This window comes from Ursus arctos, unplaced genomic scaffold (assembly GCF_023065955.2).
Source record: "Ursus arctos isolate Adak ecotype North America unplaced genomic scaffold, UrsArc2.0 scaffold_15, whole genome shotgun sequence".
NCBI classification, from domain to species: domain Eukaryota; kingdom Metazoa; phylum Chordata; class Mammalia; order Carnivora; family Ursidae; genus Ursus; species Ursus arctos.
The window spans coordinates 49071425-49083960 of record NW_026622819.1 but is presented as its reverse complement, the minus strand read 5'-3'; the positions used below and the strand labels follow the sequence as shown (position 1 = coordinate 49083960).

The 12536-nt window shown below is 40.7% G+C and overlaps 1 long non-coding RNA gene across 1 annotated transcript in view; it reads right to left on the bottom strand.

Annotated features, from left to right (window-relative positions):
• The window catches only part of LOC130543741 (uncharacterized), a 28680-nt gene that overhangs the window by 2387 nt on the left and 13757 nt on the right, over positions 1 to 12536 (bottom strand). Inside the window, exon 2 of the long non-coding RNA XR_008959298.1 lies at positions 5353 to 5424. This is a non-coding gene — a long non-coding RNA (uncharacterized LOC130543741). The remainder of the gene's footprint in view (positions 1 to 5352; positions 5425 to 12536) is intronic.

The window sequence follows — 12536 nt, the reverse complement described above, 5'->3', positions numbered from 1 at the left end:
CAACCCAAACCCCACTTCTGGATTCTCGTGAACTCTCTCTGGGCTGGGGACCTGGCTAGGTAGTTTTAAAATTTCCCCTTATGATTCTGATTTGTAAACATGGTTGATAACTACTGCTCTGGTCTTTTCAGGAGAATAGTTTTCCTCCTTTGTCATTCTGGTTTTTAGCAGATCATGGACTCCTGATAAAGTTAGAATAAACATTCGAAAATCCACCCAAATTCCCCAACTCCCCACCAAGTTTAACAGGTGGACAACAACATGCTCCATCTTTATAGCACCTTTTCAAAACATTGTCAGGTTTTATCTTGAATGAGCCTTAGAGACAGATAGCACAGGTGTTATTCCTCAATAAGAAAACTGAGGCTCAGGCAAAGGATGTGCCCAAACTCACAGCAAGTGAATTGGCAGAGCTGAGACTAGAACCCAGGTCTCCAAAGGGCATTGGTTCACCAACCTGAGCATGAATAAGACACACAAAGGAAATTTGTCCCAGGGCAGTGTCCTTGGCTTCAAACCCAGGGGTCTGATCCAGGAAGTCTTGAGTGAGGCACAAGCACCTACATTATCACCAAAGTGATTTGGATGCAAATGGCCCAAAAATCTCAGTTGGTGAAACACTGCCATTGAGGAAATCCTCTTCAGCCCATAGCTTTGAATATTATCCTGCCCAAAAGCGAGAGAGTGAACCCACTACCTGATTCAAGATGCTTTCCCAATCCCAAAAAGAATATTTCATTTTCTTTCTCCTTTATCTTAATTACCGACTAGCATTAGCTTTCTAGAGAAATAGTCAAACTCTAGATCAACGATAGTGAGTTTCAGTTCGACATGCCAACTCTGACCAACTTGCAGTGGCTTCTTAGAGCCTTGGATTGAGAAATAAGGAGACTTGGCCAGGTACAGCAGAGAATATACTCTGATCAGTTAGTGGTGTCAGTCATGGACACAGTGAGGAATTCTGGCAGTCCCACCTATCATCTAGCTAGAACTCGATCCTCAGTTTTTTCCTCATTTTTCTACTTAGAAATACTCTCTATGAAGAGACCTAGGTTCTGAGTAACAGATAATGATTTTTTAAAAGTGCTTCCATGCAGTCCATCAACTATGGGTTCTGCTTGAGACATTCTGGATGCCATGATTCAAATGTAAATATCCCCTAAAATCCATCAATGTCTGGGTAGCTGATGAAGTACCATGGACTATAACAGTGTTCCCTTTTCTGATCTTCGGGCACTTTTTTATTTGTGTGAGCTGATGGATTACCACAATGAGGGGACTTTCTCACATTCTGCTCATGATAACAGATGAGGTGTGAAATTGATTTGAACACCTAGGAGGGTTATGATTTATCAACATACATTAGGCCCGATGGAGCTTTACTGGATGAATCCCAACTACATGCAGAATCCAATCACACTTCCACAAAGAGGACAGTGACTCAAGATACATTAAGTACAGCTATTTCATAGTTGGCATCCAATAAAGGGTTCCCTTTCATTAAGTCAACAAATATTTACTGAGCACCTAACATGTTCCAGGTACTATTTTAGGAGCCACAGATACTGCACTAGACAAGAGAAACTTATCCTTAGACCTAGCTCCCGTCCCAATTGTAATTAGGTGAATTTAACCTACCCTCACCTTTGGGTAAACACCAACAGCCTGATACCTGAGGATCAATGGTTGAGGTGACCTGAACTGGATATCATTGTACAATTTCCTGGACTGCAGATACTTGGAGGAGCCAACCTGATGACTAATGCTGCATCTTCAGTATTGTTACTCCCAGTACAAAGAATGGATCCGTGGACATTTCTAATGAGGTTGTCCCACATGTGAACCCCTCAGAAAGTCACTCAGTCAAGAAGGCTTTTGTCTGAAGCCCTTACCTAACTGGAAGTGTGTAGACATCTGCAAAGAATTTTCTCTTCTGCCAACCAATGCCTAAAACTGCATTCTTACACAGACTTGGACAAGGGAAACAGGGGGTGGTTCATCAGAAACACTTAAGTTTTTTAGTATATACACTCCTAAGGCTTTGTTCTCTCACCCCAAAATTCTGCCCCTTAAGTTCTAGGCTGGTGTCCAGGCAGATACATTTTCAACAAGTACCCATGGGTGAGTCTGATGAATCTAGAAAACACAGTCTTTAAGTTTCATTTAGATACAAGCCTGGTCTCTGTCAAAATAAAAGGTGCAAATTCTGGTAAATGGATAGAGACCTACCCAACTGGAAATCATGCAAGCTGACTTTTACTTCTGATTTTGTCTTTAATCAGCTGTGTGACTTCAGACCAGCCACTCCACCTTTCTGGACTGGTGTCATCATATGCACAAGGAGAGGAGAAGGAGTAGATCATATCTGAAGTGTCTTGAGGAGCTAAGTTTATATAGCTATATTTTTTCCACATTTGCAGGCCAATTTCACATACTAATTGATTAAGCCCCAGTATAAATATCACTGTTAAGTAGTTTTTTTTTTTACAAGAAAGTAATGCATATTTAAAATAAATTTGTGCCAGATCAGTCCATTACATATTTAAATGCTTTCAGGATCCATAATTAGGCTTCTGAGGTGTTCAGTGTAGAATTTTTATAAACTCCCCAGTAGCAGAGTCATCCTTGTACTATTTGTCACCCTGCCTTCTGCCTTCCCACCCCTTGCCCCATCATTTAGGTGTCCCCACAGCTGCAGAAGTTAGTCATTATCTGACTCTACACAGAAACTACTGGATTTCTGTATCAATAGGTCTGTAAATTCCTTCTCATTAATGAATCCAGAGTTGTCTTTTTATCGACCTTTAACAGACTTTTTGCCTAATCATCTCCATTTGATTAATATCCTCACTTTTTTTTGTTCTGATTGCCTGCCTCTCTATACCCCACTCACGTACACCTGCAGGCAAATGCTCTCTGTGCTGGTGGCTAAGACCATCAGGCAAGCAACGGATCAGACGACAAACATCAAGATTTTTAGGTCTATGGCTTCTCCACGCAGATCATCTCCTTTGACATAATAACGAATGGGACTGAAATCTGTCTTGCCCATTCAAACGAGTCATGTTGTCTACACCCCTATCTCCAGCCAAGTTACACATCAAAAATCAGCAAGAGTCATTCCCTCGTAATTCTTTACCAACCCATAGTTGACGCAGCCGGTGTTCTTTGGAGCCTGATGTGGGGCTCAATGAGGCTTGCATTTCATTGCTTCTCTAGAATCATAGCATATTATAGCAATAGGTCTCAAAAGTTTAATGTGGTGAGAATTCCACAGGAGAGTGGCAGTTGTTTGCTTATCTGCTTGAAGCCCCACACTCTCCCTTCTATTCCCTGTTCTATACTGCCGGGCCTAGAATCCTACATGCTCAATGTCCCATGTTTTCTTACCAGGGGCTTTTGGTTAGGTTCAGCCAGTATAAACCGTGACAGCCAGAAAGAAGTCATCCTGGTTCCAGCACGAACATAGGGGGTATCTCTTTAACAATTCCAGCAGTAACAGTAGCAGCAAGGTACCCTCCCTCCAAGATCCCAGCACTGGGGCTCCAGACTAGCCGCTTCCTCATCAAGTGACCCCCCTGCCCCAATCCTTTTGAATCCTTAGCACACCGGTTCTTTCTTTTGCCCCTCCAGCCTTCCTAACACCATTGTCGCTATGGTGAAGTGTTGGCAGAATGGTCCCAATCCCTGACTCTTCCCCCTTGCAATGTGATTATAAAGCTTCTCCCATCAAAAGGGGGAGTCAATCTGAGAGATGAGTATGGGCTGGCCTTATTACTTTGGTCAACAAGTTGCAGTTTAAGCAATTCTGTGCCAGTTCTGATTCTAGACCTGAAGACTTTGCATGCTTCCCTTTGGAATACTAACAAGTTGCCATATGAATGAGCCTGGGGTAACCAGCTGGAGGAGGACCCAAGCACCATAGCCAATAAGCAGCCAGATCCCAGAATCCAAGCTACCTAGCTGACCTGACACCTACTACAGACACAGGAGGGAGCCCAGTCAAGATCAGAAGAATGATCCAGTTGGCCAGTAGACTGGTGAGCAATAATAAACAATTGTTCTTTAAAGTTACTCATTTTAGGCTGTTTTGTTACCCCACAACAGAAAACCAATATAATAACTGACTGTTTGCCTTAACTCTCTCTTCCATTGCAGTTTCTCTGACTGGACCATAACTGATAAAGGCAACTTGTTAAGAGTACAAATCCCCCACTGAAGCACCCCCGACAGTTTTGATGTGTGGTCTCAGACCATTCTTTGCCAAATACAGCTTTCAAGGGGCTACAGAAATCATCCTGTCTATACTCTCATCTCTCAGGAAATTTATAGTTAAGTTCACCTTCAGGTAAAAACTCCATCTGATTAAATATTTGGCAACCAATTCCAGTGTCCAAGGAACATCTTAACAGCGCCAAGGATTTTGTTTTCCCTAATTGCTTACTTCACTCCCTCAAGGTACATTTATCTTTTTCCTTTTATTTCTTCCCAAAAAAAAAAAAGTGGCTGAGAGATATTTTAAGTAAAACATTGTTTTACTCCATAGGTTAAATAGCTCCAGCCAGATAGCCCCTTGGAATTAAAAAGATAAAAGCAAAAGCAAAAAACAAACAAAAACTCTTTAGTATCAGATTGGTTTCAGATAAATTAGATCTACTGTGTGACTTTCTACAAGTCATTAACCTCTCTGAACCTAAATTTTTTTCAACTGTTAAAGTCTGTTGTGCGAAATAAATGAAACAAAGTTTGTAAAAAGTTAATGTGTTTGGTCTTGGCTTTCTCTTCTCCAAATATGCTCTCTAAAAAAGATAAACTGGATCTGGTATACACCCAAGTCTCCAGATTCCAGTCTTATCAGAGCATCATGAACAAACTCTCCCATAATGATGGTTGAAAAGCACCCATGGGGCGCCTGGGTGGCTCAGCCATTAAGCGTCTGCCTTTGGCTCAGGGCATGATCCTGGCACTCTGGGATTGAGCCCCACATCAGGCTCCTCCGCTGGGAGCCTGCTTCTTCCTCTCCCACTCCCCCTGCTTGTGTTCCCTCTCTCGCTGGCTGTCTCTCTCTCTGTCAAATAAAAAAATAAAATCTTAAAAAAAAAAAAAAAAACACCCATACCTATGGCAACTGATGTGGAGGACCAATGCTAAGCCAACCACCTGCCCCTGCCCTCTGGGGAAGAAATGCCCTAGGGAACTCCTGTCTTAAGAGAAGAACCCAAAGAGGCACATTAATTCTTTTGAGTTTACCCAAGCAACAAGATGATAATTTAATACAAATTAATATTTTTTTTACTAGACAACAAAGAAGCAAAAGGAAAAAAATTTCTATTGCCTACAACAATCACATACCTGGAATATATTCTTCCACACTCTGGAAGCTGTTCCCTTAACCTCCACTTCCACCTCTCCCAAAAGAAGCCACTGGTATAAAACAAGAAGAGAACAAAGTAGATGAGACTCCAGAACTCAGGAAAGATGGAGGGAGATTACATCACCTACTCCACAGAAGCCACTTCTAATTTCCCCTCATTAGATCTCTCGGTCCTCTCAAAGTCCCTCCTAGGCTGTGCTTGGGTCAGGCAAGGGAGAAGTCAAGGAGAAAGGTAAAAGGGAGGCCAAGCAAGAATATAGAGTTTCTTTTCCCTTCCTATACCTAATGTCCAGCCTTGTTGCATCCTGCCTTCCTCCAAAATACTCCTTTATTACTCAGAACAAGTTAGCAACAAAATTGTTAGGATTTTGTTTGTTTTTCAGGATTCATACCCCATCCCCAACCAAAGCATTTATTTTTAGCTAAGTGCACTCCCCAGGAGATCCTAATGAATGGAGTTGTCTCCAACAATGTGTGTGCATGCATGCAGTATTTTATAGTCAAAAAATCCCATAAACACAATTAAGACTGTACCTATATACACATGTGATATAAATATATGGTCATTAATCTCATTTAATCTATCACAAACTTCTTTGTCAGTAAATATCCTTTTACATTTGCAAAGCTGTATAGTATCTCACAAAGTATGTATTACGTAATTCTTCATTGTTGGGTATCAGTTTCTTAATATTACAAATTAAGAAAAAAATATTCTTGTTCCATCTTTCTCATTTGCCCAGTCATTCCCTTAGGATACAGGCTTGAGGACGAATAGCTGAGTTAAAGGTAAATAACATGCACATTTAATGCTTCGATATATTTTGCCAAATTTTCTTCAGGGCTAGACAAGAGGATATCCCATTGAGGACATGAGAGAGTGTTCACAAGAGGGAATTTGTGAGTCCCAAATGGAATCAAAAAAGAAAGTACATGTCAAAAAGCCTGGAGGCCTTACCCTGAATGCTGGTGCTTTATTTTTTTCTTTTAAACGGCTGGCCTCCTCATTGTCCCTTTGTAGCTTTTGAACATCACTGCCTATAAGTCTTTGCTCTTGTCTGTTCCCTCTCTACCTCCTCCTTGATGCTTTCTTGGCAGTTAATGTAACAACTGTAAGAACAACAAATTTTTCATTTACTCTTAATGCTAACTTATGCTAGTATGCATCATGTTGGCCCTACTACAGACGGCTATTACTGTAATACTCCCCCATAATATAACATTCCAAAACTCAACTTGTAATCGCAATCATTTATTTTCTTGCTCACAGGACAGCAGGTTGTTTCAGGCATTAAGGCAGCCACATTTGGCTCCAGCTTCAGGTCAGTTTCCATCTAATCCATTGATCTCACTCTGAGCTCAGAATAAAGAAACAATGGCAATCTGTACCATGCACTTGTCAGAAAGACCTGGCAAATTTTAATTATGCCCACATCCCGCTGGCCAAAATAAGCCACATGACCAAGGCCAACATCAATAGAACTAGGAAATATACTCATTCCGCCCTAGTGCACAGCAGGGTCACATGCAGAAAGAGTAAAGATGTGAGGATAATTCAATCTATCACATGTCAGTTGTTAAAATACCAAAACACATCCAGAGTGGTCAGAGAAATTCCCTACTTACTAAGATTACAAACCAATTAATAACCTTGCCCAGCTGTGGTTACAGAAGCAAGCAGTGGGGTCTAATAGCAGTTCCTGCATGGATGTGGGTAGCCCCTTGCAACTATGTAACAAGCAGTGGTGGTGGAAGCAAGCTCCACCTACTACTCTGTAGAGAACCAGCACTGGTGAGGACATAAAGCAGACAGTATAGTCAACCTGTGCCTCTGTCTCTACCTTCAGGGTCAAGGCCATAGGGAAACTGTTGGCATCTAGGAATGTACCTACCCCTTGACTCATGGACAGTGTTCCTGACCACCCACCTACTATAGCAAAGTACAGAACTCTGGGGACTTAATTACTGTCCATATTGGGAAAGTCATTGAAATGCTTTGATGCAGTACTTCATGTCAAATCATGGTTCAGACAGGTATTGAGTCCATAGAAGCTTCATTGAAAGAGCACAACAAAATTCAAAATTTAGAAGAGGAGAAAACACTACCAAATTCATTTTCACAAGGCCAGCATTACCCTGACATGAAAGCCAGATAATGGCACTACAAGAAAAACTCCAGGCTCATAATTTGATGAGCAGACACGAAAGAACCCTAACAAAATATTGGTGAACAGAATTCGACAGTACATTGAAAGGGTCATATGCCGAAATCAAGTGGGATTTATTCCAGGGATCCAAGGATGTTTCAACATCCACGAATCAGTATGATACACCCTATTCACAAAAATCAACGATAAAAATCTTATCATCTCAATACATAAAGGCATTTGACAAAATTTAAGATCCTTTCATGATAAAAACTCTCAACAAACTTGGAATAGAGGGAACGTATCTTCAACATAAAAAAGTTCCTATAGGACAAGTCTACAGCTAAGATCATACTCAATGGTGAAATCTCAAAGGTTTTCCTCTAAGATCAGGAATAAGACAAGGATACCCACTCTCACCGCCACTACTCAACATAGTACTGAAAGTCCTAGGACAGAGCAATTGGACAAGAAATAAAAAGCATCCAAATTAGAAAGGAAGAAGTAAAATTTTTCTCTATTTGCAGAAGACATGATATTATAAATAGAGAACACTAAAGACTTCACTAAACTGTTAGAATGAATTTGATCAAGTTGCAAGGTACAAAATTAATACACAAAGATTAATCGCATTTCTATACATTAATAATGAACTACCAGAGAAAAATTAAGAAAACAATCTCATTTACAATAGCACCAAGGAATAAAATACTTAAGAACACCTTTAAGCAAGGAAGTGAAAGATCCGTACACTGAAAACTATGAGATTGATGAAAGAAACTGAATCTGCAAATAAATGGAAAGATACTCTGTGCTCATGGTTTGGAAGAATGTTGTTAAAATGTCCATACTACCCAAAGCAATCTACAGACTCAATTTAATCCCTACCAAAATTCCAATGGCATTTTTCACAGAAATAGGAAAAAAATCCTAAGTATAGAACCACTAAAGACCCCAAATTGCCAGAGCAATTTCGAGAAAGAAGAACTAAGCTAGAGACATCTACTCCCTTATTTTAAACTGTATTACAAAGTCATAGTAATCAAAACAGTCTGATATTGGCACTACCAAAAAAAAAGAGAATAAAACAGAACAAAGAGCCAAGAAAAAAATCCATTATATATATAGTCAATTTATCACAAAGAAGTCAAGTATGTACAACAGGGAAACGGTAGTTTCTTCAATAAATAGTGTTGAGAAACTGGATAGCCACATGCAGAAGAATGAAACTGAACCCTTATCTTACACCATACACAAAAAAATCAACTCAAAATGGATTAAAGGCTTAAACCTAAGACCTGAAACCATAAAACTCTTAGAAAGAAACATAGGGGATAAGCTCCTTGACATCAGTCTTGGATGATTTTTCACATTTGGCACCAAAAGCAAAGACGATGGCAGAAAACAAACAAGTAGGACTACATCAAATTAAAAGTCTTATGCACAACAAAGAAAAACCATCAACAAAATGAAAAGGCACTGAATGGGAAAAAATATTTCCAGACCATATATCTGATAAAAGGTTAATATCTAAGATATATGAACTCCTACAACTCAATAGCAAAAAATGAACAATCCAATGAAAAAAATGTGCAGAGGAACTGAATAGACATTTTTCCCCAAAGATGCACAAATGGCCAACAGGTATATATGAAAAGGTGCTCAACATCATTCATTAGGGAAATGCAAATCAAAAGCATAAGGAGATCACCTCACACCTGTTAGAATGGCTATCAACAGAAAGAGATAAATATTGGTGACGATGTAGAGAAAAGGGCACTCCCGTACACGGGTATACACGTGATAGTGGGAATGCAAATGGGTGCAGTCACTATGGAAAACAGTATGGAGTTTCCTCAAAAAAAAAATTAAAAACAGAAATAACACATGTTCCATCAACTCATTTCTGGGCATATATCCAACAGAAATGAAAGCAGGATCTTGAAGAGTCATCTGCACTTCCATATTCATTGCAGTATTATTCACAATAGCCGAGACATGGAAACAAAGTGTGAGTCAACAGATGACTAGATGAACCTTAAGGGCATAATGTTAAGTAAACTAAGTCAGACAAAGAAAAAGGAAAGTTCTGTGATACCACTTACATGTAGAATCTAAAAAAAGCTGAACTCATAGAAAGGAGGCTAGAATGGTGGTTAGGAGGGGCTGGGGGTTGGAAGAAAAGGGAGACATTGGTCAGAGAGTAGACACTTCCAGTTATAGGAGGAAAAATGTACAGCATAGTGATAATAGTAATATGTGTTTATATACTTGAAAGTAAGAGACCTTAAATGTTATCACAAAACAAGAAATGGTAATTTTTTTTTCTTCCAAGTTTTTATTAAATTCAAGTTAACATACAGTGTAATTTTAGTTCCAGGTGTAGAACTGAGTGATTCATCACTTCCATACATCACCCAGCGCTCATCGCAAGTGCCCTCCTGAATTAATTCCCATTGCCTAGCTCACCCATCCCCACACTCACCTCCCCTCTAGTAATCATCAGTTTGTTCTCTATAGTTAAGACTGTTTCTTGGTTATTACGCAATGCAATGGAAGTGTTAGTTAATGCTAGGACCTACTCATTTCATAATATGTAGGTATATCAAATCAACACCTTGTACATCTTAAACTTACAGAGTTGCATCTATTATATCTCAATAAAGCTGGAAAAAAACTCAACAATTTGGAAATTAGAGAAATTTAACCAATGACATGTACTACAGCTGATATAATTTGCCAAGCAGTTTTAAGAAATCTATAGTACATCAACTAAAAGGAATTTTTTTTTTAAGATTTTATTTATTTATTTGACAGAGATAGAGACAGCCAGCGAGAGAGGGAACACAAACAGGGGGAGTGGGAGAGGAAGAAGCAGGCTCATAGCGGAGGAGCCTGATGTGGGGCTCGATCCCATAACGCCGGGATCACGCCCTGAGCCGAAGGCAGACGCTTAACCGCTGTGCCACCCAGGCGCCCCATCTAAAAGGAATTTTAAAACTTAGCTTTATGTTTTTTTATATCTTAAATTACCCAATAAGTTATTACCTATTTTGAGCATCACCTCTGCCTGCTACATGCCAGCAGCCTCATAATCTTATTCTTATCTCTCCTATTAGACTAGAACCCATCCACTGCCCACCCAGAAGGCAGGAATGACTTCCCTCTGGTCATAAGATCAGCATGCTAGCAGAAAGGAAGTGTCTATAAATACTTCAATCACAGACTCAAACAGCGACAATGGACCTTAGAGATCACATCCAGGTTTCACTTCACACCTGGGAGAGTTGAGATCTGGACACAGGACCAGACTTGTGCAAGAATAGGCAGCGTTAGGACCCAGACCTCCTTGCTCTCCTCAAGAAGTCACCCTGAAGCAAAAGGGCCAAGAACTTACACTAAGATGTGGGCTCAGCTGTGCCACTTACTAGCTGTGTGACCTTAATTGTTTAACTTCACTCAGCCTCTATTTCCTCATCTGCAAAATTTAGATACTCCTACCTCCTGAGGTTGTTGAGTCAATGAAACTGTATGTATGTGTCTTAAGCTCCCGTTATCATTATAGCTTTAATGACTACCCCAGGGACGTCTCTTATTTTCTCATCACAACCCAAATAGCCCTCTCCTCGGAACCCACAGCCACCATAAGCACATGAAAAGGAGGAAGTGGGAAATGGAACAAGATAACAACTAACTCTAGCTTGTGTGGATACACAAAGGAATACAAATGGCTTGGACTTTAATATCTCTGGCTCCAGTGTCAGGGTGGCTCTAGGGCACCATCACAGGGTCTGGATGACTTACAGAGCTGTGCTAGAGAAAGCAGGCCAGCACTCACGTGCATCCTCAAAGCAGCCTCTACTAGGACCTGAAAAAGCCTGGTCTTGGGTCAGCAATATCTTACACACTCACTATTGGTGCAGGGCACTTCTCAGCAACAGCTTTGTAGATAGGGATCAGAACACAAACACCAGCAAAAAAACATCAATAAAACTAAATTAAGAAAAAAAAATTATAGAATTGGTAACCCCCACCCCCCATCCTACTACCACCACCAATTGAAAAAGATTCATGATTAAGAAGGTGAAGATCTCCTAGAAAATATCAGATTAGGAGAAAACTAGCACAAGCAGGATAAAACTAAGTCCCCTGGTTCCTGCTTCGAGGCTGTCCTCTGTTGGGGTCATATTCCAAATAAACATAAATCAGACTTCAAAAGCCTCAGAGTAACAAAGTCCTTAAGGTATCTTGAAGATGTGCGAAAGAGGAATTACACCACAGCTAGAGAACAAAACTGAACCTCCCAAAAATCCTCCCTGGCGATCCGCACCTCCTGCAGCCAAAGGTGCCAGCACTGCAGCCCTCTACTTCCTCACGGCCTCTCCACTGCTTTCTTCCAGGCGGCCTGGGCCCTGTCCAGTACACACTCGCTCAGTTCTGCATCTGCTCCGTCCACTGCCCCAGTCAGCCCTTCGGAGGCGGTTGCTGAGCAATGTCCCCCTCCTCCCTAGCAGGCAACAATGGGAGACTGAATGTGTATGCTTTACTACTTCTTCCCCTCGGAAACCATTTGTAATGCCATCAGGTACACAGTCAGCCCACAGTAGAGTTCTAAAGGCCATTGTTACAAGCACAGGAAATCCACTCCTTGGGTGGGTCTCTTTCTTCTTCTATGGCTCAGAAGAGATCACTGCGATTGGAATTTGGGCAGATCCCCCCCAGATTTTGTCTTCTACAGACTGTTTGTCTTCTAAAACTTCAAGGTTTTAAATGAGCCCCTGATGACTTGAATTTTAATCTCTTCTCTGCTTTCAGTCTCCCTTGTTTTATCTTCTCAAGTCTCAGCCAGATGTGGAAGAACCACGTGACCTTTCCCCAAACCTCACTATTTTTAAAGGGCTTGTTTTCCCTGGCCAGTTTCCTGTGAACAATTGAGAATAAAGTCACACACAGGCTTGGTTCTCCTGAATGGGAAAACCATCCTGTTAGGTTCTCATTTTAAAGAGTCTATGTTG